The 13,289-nt window shown below is 37.2% G+C and overlaps 1 protein-coding gene across 1 annotated transcript in view; it reads right to left on the reverse strand.

Moving 5' to 3' along the window:
- mrps27.L (mitochondrial ribosomal protein S27 L homeolog) overlaps positions 1 to 13,289 on the reverse strand; it is a 54,290-nt gene that overhangs the window by 32,085 nt on the left and 8,916 nt on the right. The gene's annotated exons all lie outside the window — the stretch shown is intronic.

A 13,289-nucleotide genomic window follows, 5' to 3' on the forward strand; every position in this document is an offset into this window, starting at 1 on the left:
CTGCTATAAAGAAACTGGTAGATGTCGTCACAGTGAGAGACAAGAGAAGGAGGCCAGGACTTTCAACATAACAAAAAGAACTTGCAATAAACCAGAGGAACTGTTGCAAACTCTTACTTGATATTACATAGTAACATAGTAAATTAGACACCACTCCATCGAGTTCAACCTTTTATGTCTATAAACTTACCTATGTCTATAAAAAAACATCTTTAGCATTCCATGATTTGAAGAAACCAAAAGATGATATTTATTTTTGAACACTTGATGATCATGCTCTCTTGGAGATGCATCAAATATGCAAACTACCACTCGTATCAAAATAAGTATGAGCACACAATTAGAATTTACATTTACATTGTTTAAAGGAGATCTCATTGGAAGGCTGTATGACTGTTAATGTATGAACATGTAAATATATGTACAGTTTATATTGCCCACATACAATTTGATTATACAGTTTATTTAAACAAAGCAGAAAATCCATACCATACAGGCTTTCTCGTAAGGGTGATCTACTTTAATCTATTCACAGTCATATCGCCTAATGTATTTGATCAGATCAGTTGTTCAATGGGATATACTTTAACAAGCTCTGTAGACTCTGCCTAGCTCCAAGCAGCTCCAAGGCATGATACTATGACCACCACTTTACTCTGAAGGTTTGGGTCATGCTTAGTGGCTGATAAACTGGGGTGGTACAAAATAAGCCATTACTTTGACAAAGGACATCTTGAAAATGAAAAAAAAAAAAAGGTTTTTGGTTAGATAAGTCCAAGCCAGAGCTTTTTGTATGGTGCCAATCTACCACTGCCCACACCTCCAAAAACACCATACCAAAGGTGATGTATTGCGATCTTAATAATATAGACGTAAGAAGGAATATTGCAAAATTCAGGGAGATACTGCAAGATAACCCATTTCAGGCTGCTAAAAACCTGAATCTTGGAACAGTGAGCAGAACAATTATCCCAAACACAACAAACAAAGTAACACTGGAGTGGTTCAAGCAGGTGATGTCCTGTAATGGTCCAGTTAATTGAGGTGCACAAGTAACATCTAACTAACCTTAACAGCATGGACAAAAAATCTGCCAGAAAGAATGGGCCAAAATCACTTCTGAACAGTGTGCAAAGACGGCACATAAGTACCCCAAAAGACTTGCGGCTGTAGTTGCAGCCAAAGGTAGGTCTACTAAGCTTCAATGCAAACATCAGCTAACGTTTCTTTATAACACTGAAAAAAACATTTTGGGTCTTTAAAGTGTTAAGAATATTAAGTGTAGATCAAATGGTAAGCACCACCCAAAAAAAAAAAATAGAATTTTAATTCATGGAATATCCAATGAGAAGTGAATACCTATACAAAGCACACTAGTAGAAGCATGTGACTAACAACATGGGCATAACAATAATAGGGACGTCAGACACAGCAGGTAAAGTCCTAAAATGATTTTGCTGTGAGGCCCATGAACTTCGACGAAGGCTTCAGACAACCAGTCAGATTTAATTTCATATTTGGCAGCTCTGACACATACCTACTACGGGCCAAGGTATAGTGTACATGGCTGAGATAACTTGGTTTGCAAACATTATATACACCTACAGAACATAAAAACAAACAATACTATTTTATTTGAAAAAATGGTAACATAAAGGTTAAAATGTGAATTTGCTCCACCAGAGAAGAACACTATAAATCCTACATATGTGAATACAGATCTAGGGAATCTCCTGTGGAGAAAGTAGTGTTAAACTGAAAACACCCCCTGCAGTTTGTATCCGAATACAGTTTCTAACGACATTGGGCCTATTAGGCAAGCTTGAGAGGGAAATATGAAAGACATATCCTTGCAAGGTGAAAGCTCACACTAAACTGGCAACTGATCTCGTTTTTCCCGAGCTAGTTTGGAGCTGGTACATTAAATTGCTGCATGTGAATAAAAATAGTGTAACTACGACAAACCGAGAGCAGGCCTGTGATAGGCTGAGCAAAATGAAGAGACTGGTGGGGTGAGCTGTTGCCATAGTGACAGTGCGGAGAAATTTTCTCTGGTTACTTCCTCAGTCCCAGAGCAGACACAATAAACTCTCATTTAAAACCTACACATGCATTAATTATATTGGCCCACAACTCCCCAGCTTGAACAGGCTTCCAAATTGGTGCATGTTTTTCAGTATAATTGCAGAGAATAGCTAAATAGGATGCCATCTATATATTATATATATGTACATCGACTGTAGCATAAAATCTGTGAAACTTCACAACAGGCCAGATCTATCGGGAACAGGAATTGCATTAACATAAACAGCAGCTGAAATCGATTGCTTGCTAATTAGCAAATTGACATAAATAAATAATGGAATGGATAAATGCCAACTGAGAACATAACAGGGGATTACTGAACATAACATAACTGAAATTGTTCAGTGTAAAAATAAAAACTGGGTAAATAGATGTGCAAAATAAAAAATGTGTCTAATATAGTTAGTTAGCCAAAAATGTGATATATAAAGGCTGGAGTGACTGGATGTCTAACATAATAGCCATAACACTACTTCCTGCTTTTCAGCTCTCTTGGTTTACACAGATTGGTTACCCTGGTTACCAGGCAGTAACCAATCAAAGACTTGAGGGGGGGGCACATGGGTCATAACTGTTGCTTTTGAATGCTGAGAATCAATTGCAAACTCACTAAACAGATATGTACCATGTGGCCCCCTCCCCTTCAAGTCGCTGACTAACTCAGAGTTAGAGAGCTGAAAAGCAGGAAGTAGTGTTCTGGCTATTATGTTAGACATCCAGTCACTCCAGCCTTTATACATTACATTTTTGGCTAACTAACTATATTAGAAACATATTTTGCACAGCCTATCTTTTCACACAGTTTTTATTTTCACACTGAACTGTTCCTTTAAGACTGAGAACATAACTGGCCATTACTGAGTTTAAGACTGAAAACATAACTGTCCATTACCGAGTTTAAAGGGGTGGTTCACCTTCAGGTTAACGATTAGTATGTTATAGAATGGCCAATTCTAAGCAACTTTTCAATTGGTCTTCATTATTTATTACAGTTTAAAGGGGTGGTTCACCTTCAGGTTAACGTTTAGTATGTTATAGAATGGCCAATTCTAAGCAACTTTTCAATTGGTCTTCATTATTTATTTTAATGAATTTTATGAATTATTTGCCTTTTTCTCCTGACTCTTTTCAAAAGGAGGGTCACTGACCCCATCTAAAAATAAATGCTCTGTAAAGCTACACATTTATTGTTATTGCTACTTTTTATTATTCATCTTTCTGTTCTGACCCTCCCCTATTAATATTCCATATTCTCATTCAAATCAATGCATGGTTGCTAAGGTAATTTGGACCCCAGCAACCAGATCGCTGACATTGCAAACTGGAGAGCTGCTGAATAAAAAGCTAAATAACTTAAAAACCACAAATTATAAAAAAATGAAAACCAATTGCAAATTGTCTCAGAATATAGCTCCCTACATCATACTAAAACTTTACTCAAAGGTGAACAACTCCTTTAAGACTGAGAACATAACTGGCCATTACTGGGTTTAAGACTGAGAACATAACTGGCCATTTCTGGGTTTAAGACTGAGAAGATAACTGGCCATTTCTCGATTTAAGACTGAGAACATAACTCGCCATTACTGAGTTTAAGAAGAGAACATAACTGGCCATTACAGGGTTTAAAACTGAGAACATAACTGGCCATTAAAGGGCACCTATCACAGCCAAAATCAAACACATATTAACAATCTGACCAGTACAAGCTAAACATGTTTAATCAAACTACATATATAGTTTTTTGAAAAAACTGCAGGTTTTAAAAAAATCCCTTACTTTGTCAAATGGGTTCTTTCACTGAGGGAGGCCATACTGTGACTATAACAGAGACTCTAATATGCAAATTTCAGGAGCATGCTCAGATTGTAACACTGTTTTGAGTATTCTACCCAGAATGCCTTGTTTTAGTAAACTCCTCCACTAGAAGTATCAGGAGATTTCCCTATCTTGTCCCCTGCTGGTAAAGTCATTATGCAAATGAAGGGCACACAGTAACTTCCAGCAGGTGGCAGCACTATTGAACAGCAGCTAACACACAGGTTTGGCTGATTTGAAAATAGCTTAGAAGGGTTGATAAGCAACAAGGAATTTCAACTAAGCATGTGCGAGATTTCAGAGCTACAGTTGGCTGGGAAGATATAGGTAGGAGGAGCCAGTGAAATCCAAGATGGCTGCCTCAGCTAGAACTGCAGGGGAGATAGGGGAGATCTTGCAGAAGGAATAGTGAGCTGATCATTTACATTATACAAACAATTCTAACTGTTTTAAAAATCGGATTTCTTGAACTTTCACATAGTGTATTTACTTAGTAAATTATTTTGGCCATGATTGGTGCCCTTTAAGGAGTTTAAGGCATCAGAAGAAAGAGCATGGCATTGGTTTGGCTACCGTTAGTGTTGCTTCAGCCTAATGTTTGCTAATGCTCACATCATCTCAAGAGAAGATAAACACTACAACCCTCCATAGCCAGAGAGTATGGAAGTGCCTCAATGTATGGTTGCATTCAAGTCCACACAGTTTTAACAATTTTAAGGTCATTCACAAAGGGATTTAACTAGGCCTCATGCACCCCTGTGCGTGTATGTGCATGTGATTCTGGGCCAAATACACATGCAGCTTGTACAAGACTATGCCACACTGGATGTATCAAAGCATGCAACTGTAATAAAGGAATTAAAAATCCGTCACATGGCTAACTGGAATGAGTTGCTGCATTATATTTATTCACAATAAAGGTACTGTAAAATTCCTGGTTTATTTGATTGCTCTAATACAGTGTTTCATCTAGGGATGCACCAAATCCAGGATTCGGCCTTTTTCAGCAGGATTCGGGCGAATCCTCATGCCTGGCCGAACGGAGTCCAAATCCTAATTTGCATATGTAAATTAGGGGCAGCTAGGGAAATCACATGACCTTTCGTCACAAAAGATTATTTTTTCCACCTTTTTCTTTTCCTTCCCCTAATTTGCATATGCCAATAAGGATTCCGATTCGGTTCACAGTATGTGTAGCTCTTTCCAAGGACTATACATACTGTTATCTATAATATATACTACCTTGAACCATATTGTCATGAGAAAATGTGGCCTGCCCAGAAGCACCATAGGATATCAAGGACCTTAAATACCTTAAATCTATTTTAAACATTTCTACCATCAGAAATACCTAAAAATCTGATACTATAGTAGATAAATTAATTTTATTGACCTAATTAAATAACATGTTGGGCCTGAAAAGGTACATTGTCCATCATGCAGAATGCTTCACAAACTGGCAATGCCACTTCACTCAGTATATTGTTTAAATAAACAATTGTTTCTTATTGGATATTTCTCTTGGTACCTAATATAAGAATAAATAAGTGCTGCTCAACTGGAGGCCCACAGCTCAGATATGACCGTCAAGGGATTTTTATGTCCACTCAGTCTGCTGAAAGGCTCCACAGACTTTTTTGATTGATATTATCATTATAATATAATATGACTATCATACATATGGTAAGCGTAATAACTGGCCCACAACATTTAATAAATTGAAGAGGATAAGAACAAATATTTTACATTTTCCTTAGTATACTTGTATGCAGAACAATTTAAGTACAGGCATGGGATCCATTATCCGGAAAACCGTTAAGCAGAAAGCTCCAAATTACGGAAAAGCCATCTCACATAGACTCCATTTTATCCAAATAATCCAAGTTTTTAAAAATAATTTCCCTTTTCTCTGTAAATAATAAAACTACCTTTTGCTTGATCCAAACTAAGATATTATTAATCCTTATTGGAAGCAAAACCAGCCTATTTGGTTTATTTAATGTTTACATGATTTTCCAATATCAAGATTCAAATTGCAGAAAGATGCATAACAGGTCCCATCCTGTACTATCAATTTAAAAACCAAAAAAGAAGATAGAGTCCATTCTTAGGACATTTATACCCTTAAATCCCTCAAATAATATAATCTTCTAAAAAGATAATAAAACACCTGGAGTCAGATACACTTCCATGTCATGTAGCGGACAGTGAAAAGGTATATTTAATTGGTGATCATTGCTAGTCTTTCCAAAAAGCTTCCTCAGGCATTATATGATTTACAAGGACTTCCCGTGAGAGTTATGTTGTTTAATAAAGTAGAATTGCTTTAGCTTTCAGCATTCCCAGTATCTTCAGATTATATGTTCTCAAGGGTTTGAGGAAATGAAGTTTTATTAAATTCTTTTCTGACACCAAAAATCAGCATGACCCCTAATGGAAGCCCTCTTAAAACCATTTGATATTAACCAAAAAAAAAAAACCTGCTAAAGGGCTGTGGTTGTCTTGGGCTGGTATAGAACCCCAAAACACAATATACAACATTTCTAGCCTACTTCTTTAGTTAAGCTTTAGTTCTCCTTTAAAGACATCTTGGTAAGGCCTATAGCATATAGTTGTGTGCCCTCTGGGAGAACATTGCCATAATCAAATACTCAACCCTGCTGACAATTGCTTCCCGTTTATTTAAAAGGAAAAAGGTTGTCCTATGGTACATACCATATCCATTATACCGGTATTCCTTAAGAATGATGACTTTTACAAGCCATAACTACTTAATGGAATTGGTCTGTTCCATACTAGTTTTTTCCTAATCACCAGAATGATTCATGACTGTCAGTGGGGACGTACAAAGGGAAACTCAAAAGTTCATAGTCTAGTCATTACCAAACTACTTACCTGCAGGAGTATTTACATTTAAGATTTAAGAGGAACAATAAAGTGCAGACTTCAGTGTATTTACTGGCACCCTAAGCTCTTGGACTACCACGCCAAATGGTTTAAATGTCTGCATTCATAATAAATGCTAAGGAAAGAGATCTTTAAAGGAGAAGGAAAGATACGGAGGCATTTAATTGCCAATAGATTAGCTGCAATAGTGCAAGCTAGAATGCTATATTTATTCTGTAGAATGTTTTACCATACCTGAGTAAACAGCTCTAGAAGCTCTCTGTTTGTTTAGAATAGGAGCTGCAGTAATAATGTGGTGTGACATCACTTCCTGCCTGAATTTCTCCCTGCTCTGGGCTCAGATTACAGTAGAGAAGGGAGGGGTGGGGGGAGAGGAGCAAACTGGGCATGCTCTTGCCCAGGGCAATGAGGTTTAAGCTGAAGGCAGGAAGTCTGATACAGAAGCCCATGAGTACACAATAGAAGGAAAGAAATGCAGTGTTTCTTTTGACAGGAGACTTAAAGCAATTACTTTGGGGGTTTACTGGTATATTTAGATGGACCTTTCTGATAAGGCTTACTTAGTTTTAACCTTTCCTTCTCCTTTAAGCAAATGTTTTTTAGAGAAACACTAGAGCATTCACTACAGATTGGCATGGTGTCTGAGTGCTCAATGGAGCCTTTTGCATTGAGAAGCATTTGCTGCCAATTAAAGAATTTGTATCCCTCTACAGTCATGGCTCTGAGTCTAAGGAACAGAGACCCCGCACAGCAAGGCCAGCTCTCATTTGTTCCTTTTTCTTTATGTTTTGCTGTTGTTCTGAGGTTGGTAAAAGCTCTCTTTGTGCTCGGCTGCTGTATTCCACCAGCCGGCAGCTGTGTTTTCTCTTGCCTCCCATGCTCTACCGATGTTATATAGATTTAACAGAATTAGCTGCTCTGTCATTTTCCTTCTTCCAATTAGCTACCAGTAAATAAAAAAAATAATGTAATTTGTCCTTGATACTCTTGGTCCAGTTTCCGAACAAAGACATTCACACGAATTGCTTCTTTTCTGTTGAGACCACATTCTTTCCTACTAGCATTACATTCATGCTAGCTGAATGCACTAATGTGGCTGTGGAACTACACAATAGGGAGTAAATATGCACTGGGCTTCAGTCACTTAAAGCTGAGCCACTTTATGAGAAATTTTGATGGGATAAAAAGAGCATAAGGAAAGACTGGAATTGTCTTGCATTGCCAAGTACTTATCTTCCAGTATTAGAAATGTGTGCGAATAATAAAATATAAACCTTTGGTTGGTTGTTTTTCCAGTTTCAGAGTAAAGTCAATTTTGATACACGATACATATAATGGTTTATTTATCTCAAACTGTAATTAAATAAAGATAATGACTGATTGATTAAACAATTAGGTAACAAAGTGCTTTTAGAAATAAGGCCATGTTTCCTACCCCAATGCAACTAAGCCTGAAAGGTTATGCCGTCAGGACGCAACATTTTTGCCTGCGCTATGGAACATAAACAGTTGTGAAGGACAAAGAATGCAACTCTAGCAGATGCAACTTGCATCGACCATGAAAGGCGCACGCTGGTGGAGGCCCATGGGAGTCTATATGCAAGCACCTTATTGGTGTCTTTTTTAAGCAAAGTAAAAAAAAAAGCAAGTAAAGAAGTGCACGAGGCACTACAACGTCAATACTTACAACCTGTAAGTATGTACTGTCTGAATATTATAAAAAAGCAAATCAGTTCACAATGATGATTTGCTTTAAAGGACAAAAAGGCAAAAAACTCAGTAAAAATTAATCAGTAATAGCAGAAAGAACATTCAATTTCTGAATGGGTATCCTCCCATTCTCTGTGCCTGCTTCAGCTGTAGCAGGGATATGTGGATCACTTGGTAGGCCCTGCAGATGCCTAGTTAAATATGGGGCCGAATTCCATAAGCATTGTAAACAAAATCAGTGTAGAACTTTACAAACCACAAACATATCATATGGCATTGCTATATTTATGAACTTTTTGAATTAAGGGTTTCTGGATAATAGAACCCACAGAAACAATATTATTGTTTAATCATGAGACACAAGCTTAGGCACTTCCTTTTCCGAGTTGACAGCTAACTTTTAATAAAGTAACAAAATAGAATTGTATTGTCCTGTCAACTTTTAAGGCCAGTTGCCTGGGTGATTTACTATTAACAATTAAACACAAGGCAGTGATTTAAAGAAACACACGGGTGCACTGCTCTCAGCACCCTAGGACAGGATTTACCCATATAAATATAAACTATAAAATTAACCAAAGAAAAGTTTGAATGTATTCAACGATAAATAATATCCTTATATTAAAAGGCTGACAAATAATAAAAAACAGTCAGTTAGCAGTTAGCCTGCCAACAAGAGGAACATTCCTTAGACTGTTCTGTAGTTTATCATTCGGTAACATCACCAGAGGATTATAAGCGGTACTGTAGCAAAAGATTAACACTAAATACAATATCGGAAAGTCCAATGTCTTATACCAGAGAGTATTATAGTGCAAATAATGACCTGTGGTATGAATTAATGTATATTAAGCATATATATATATATATATATACAGTACCTTTTAATTGATCCAAACTAAGATATACTTACGGTAATCCTTATTGGAAGCAAAACCAGCCTATTGGGTTTATTTCATGTTTACATGATTTTCTAGTAGACTTTAGGTTATCTGGAAAACCCCAGGTCCAGAGCATTCTGTATAACAGGTCCCATACCTGTACTTTTGTTGCAAAATGCCCCCTTTAATTATAACCTAATTTTTATTTTATTTTTAACAAACCGTTTCAGAATATTTATTAAACTGGACCCCTTTTTTTTTTATCTCTGCCACTAAATTATATCCAAACCAATCTGCATTCGTGGCATAAACCATAGAATTCTAATTCTTTAAAGCAAAAAATCCATGACAAATAAAAATACTTCCAATATCAAGAATACAGCATACAGCAAATACAGGAGCCAAAGCCACTGGTGGATCATTTATACTCGTTATGTGCTGTGTCCTTACAATTTGCCCTTTTTAAAATGAAAATTGCATAGCAATTAGCCTAAAAAGACACATCCTTTTAACATCCAGCATTACGGAGGCAACAAACCACATATAAGTGTAGATCTTTCCTCTCAGGAATAGTCAGTGAAAAGGAACCAATTTTATGCAGACAGAATGTGATATTACACTGTTCGGGTTGGCTTTTATTCAAACACTGGCTTGGCAGTAGGGTTACCCAGCATTTCTCAACATTGAGAGCCCAGTAACATATCTCTGCAGTGTTCATTTTTTGTTTTTGATAACGTGAACAAACATTACCGTAAAATGAAGCCGAAGTCTGAAAAATGTCCACAAAACATCACCAAACAATCTTAGAAATGTCTATGTATGCCAAATGTCAGTGGAAAGTCACTAAATAACCAGAGAAATAACTGTTCCAAAAATGTAAGTCACTTCTGAAAAGAACAGGTTCATTCTAGTTGGGAATTACAAATTGTAGTAGTCTAAGTTAACTAAATGAGGCCCACCTGTCACCTCATTTTCAAAATGTAATATAATGACAATTTTCACGCAAAAATACTATGGGGCAAATTCACTGAAGTGCAAAGTGGCTGACGCCAACGCAAATTCGCCAGCGTGACGTCATTTTGTTACTTCGCCGATTTACTAATGGGCGCTGGCGTAAATTCGCTAGTGAAGTGGACCTACTCTAACTACTTTGCACCCTTACGCCAGACGAAGTTGCGCTATGGCGAAGGGACGTAACTACGCTAATTCACTAACTTGCGGATTTTCATGAATGTTAACTCTTGCGCCAGACTTGCCTTCGCCAACTGAGACCAGGCGAAGTGCAATAGAGTAGATAGGGCTTGCTTCAAGTCCCAAAAAACGCTGGCGTCTTTTCCTTTTTAAGGATGATAGGCTGAAAAAGATTGTATGTTTTTTTGGGGGCACCCTCCTTCCCCCCTACATTTCCTAACATATGGCACCTAAACTATTCAGTGGGCACATGTGTAGGGCAAAATAACAACTCTATTTTATTTTATAAAGGTTTCCAAGGCTTGTGTAGTGTAATGTATTTCCTGTTACATATTCGTTCATTCAACTTTAACTTGGCGCTGTATGCAAATTAGGAATCGCTAGCATAACTTCGGTTTGCTTGACGAATTAACGCTAGTGCAAATTCGCTACCGTTCGCTTCCCTGAGCGCAACTTCGGATTTTAGTGAATTAGCGGCTCCCTGCCGAAACCTCCCCTCGCGAAGGCATCGCTAGCGCATTTTCGCTGATTAGTGAATTTGCCCCTTTGGCTTCTATAGAAAAGACAAATCTATACACCGTGTTAAAGGGAATGTTAACCCAAAAAATAATTGTTTGCCTAGTAAAAGAAAACATAATTCTAGGCGACTTTGCAATATACATTCAATATATTTTTTAAAGGTTTTTAAGTTATGTGTATATGTAATACTACTTAAAGCAGTGTTTGTCTGCCCTTGTCTGTTCTGTCCTGTCCTGATGACTCAGACTGTTGATACAATGTAAGACAAGGCAGCTGATTAACAGACCTGACTGGGGGACGAAGACTTTTGCAACAGTGTTTAAAAAGCAATAACCTGAAGTTAATCAAATACGGTTTTCAATAGCAATTTTATATTCAAATAACTTGAATAAAAGCACTGAAATATTTAATTCATGCATATTGGAAATTTGCTTAGAATTAAGTTTTCTATTAGGCAAATTAGTTGACTTGCCCCTTTAAAGGACAAGGAAAGTCTAAAATAGAATAAGGCTACAAATACAGTATTTTGTATACTAAACATAAGCATGAACTTACTGCACCACAAAGCCTAATCAAACAAATGATTTATGCTTTCAAACTTGGCCACAGGGGGCTGTCATCTTGTAACTTTGTTAAACATATTTGCTTGACCCTGACCCTGCACATGCTCAGTGTGGTCTGGGCTGCTTAGGGATCATAAACAAAGTTGCTTGAATTCTGCATGGCTGGTAAGTAAGGCGGGGGCTCCCCCTGCTGTTCATAAGTATGATTGTTTAGGGACCATCTGACAATTCCTATCCACAGCAGTAAAGGGAGAATTTCAATGCATACAGTCAGGTTTCTTATAAAAACGGTACACATTTTTTAATTAAAGTATATTGGAGATAGGTTTCTTTTTCATTAAAAAAAGTAAAAGTGGGATTTTATTTTTTTGCCTTTCCTTGTCCTTTAAGAGAGCTGTAAGAATGCAAACTGGTAACGCAAACCAGTTATTTGCAACAAAATAAAATGCCTACCTATTACTCGAGTAAAGAGCAAGTATAACAAGAATTCTGCTTTGATAACACCATATTAAATTTCTCAAAAGTTAAGCTGCCCAATGACACCCCTCAGCAAATTTATGAGATGTTTCACCCCATTGGAATAGGATGGAGTAACAATCTTGTACAGATGCAATTCTCCCCCCCCCCCCCGGAACTCATTAGCTATTACCCACTAACAGTAATTGTAAGTTCATAAATTAGAAAGATACTGGCACGGTAGGAGAATTCTAATGCAAGCACGCAGCTAGAAAAGTAAGGGTCTGTAGAAAGCCATAACTGGCAAATTGGGAGCGTGTTCTTAGACCTCTATTTTCTTTTACATTTGCAATGCTGGGAGGAAAATCTGTCCATACACTTCATACATGTCATATGCAGCAACGTTTTGCAAAATTTTTGGTACATATATGGCGGCCCATCAATCCCAACTGTTATACATTTACTGTGGATATCAGTTTGTTTAGGGAGTGGTTATGTTTTTAAATGTAATCTGCAGGTGCACTATATATGCCAGCTCCTCTTCACTTCCTACTGTTCTAATCAATCTGTCAGCTCAAATGAACAGAGAGGAGGACATACCATGTAGAGCCCCTAATATGGTTCAGCACATGGACCAGTCCATTAGATAACTAGCACAGTTGTGGTGTATATTAGGGATGCACCGAATCCAGGATTCAGTTCGGGATTCGGCCTTTTTCAGCAGGATTCGGATTCAGCCAAATCCTTCTGCCCGGCCGAACCGAATCCGAATTTACATATGCAAATTAGGGACAGAGAGGGAAATTGCGTGACTTTTTGTAACAAAAAAGTAAAAAAAAATTCCCCTTCCCACCTCTAATTTGCATATGCAAATTAAAATTCAGATTCGGTTCGGTATTCGGATTCGGTGCATCCCTAGTGTATATGGCACCTTAAGGATACCATTAAATATAAGGAACTTACATTGTTAATGTTATGTACTTCTGCTGCAGCAAAAAGCAAGGATATTATAGATAAAATGAAAGCTAAATTGCTGTATAATTTACAAGTAGATAATAGAAAATACTGAATGCTTCTCTGTAGATGCAGAACAGAACAGATTACAATAATTCTTTAAACATCGAACTAAATTATTTTGCTTTACTTCAGGGCAAGACTA

Source organism: Xenopus laevis, chromosome 1L (assembly GCF_017654675.1).
Source record: "Xenopus laevis strain J_2021 chromosome 1L, Xenopus_laevis_v10.1, whole genome shotgun sequence".
Lineage (NCBI taxonomy): Eukaryota > Metazoa > Chordata > Amphibia > Anura > Pipidae > Xenopus > Xenopus laevis.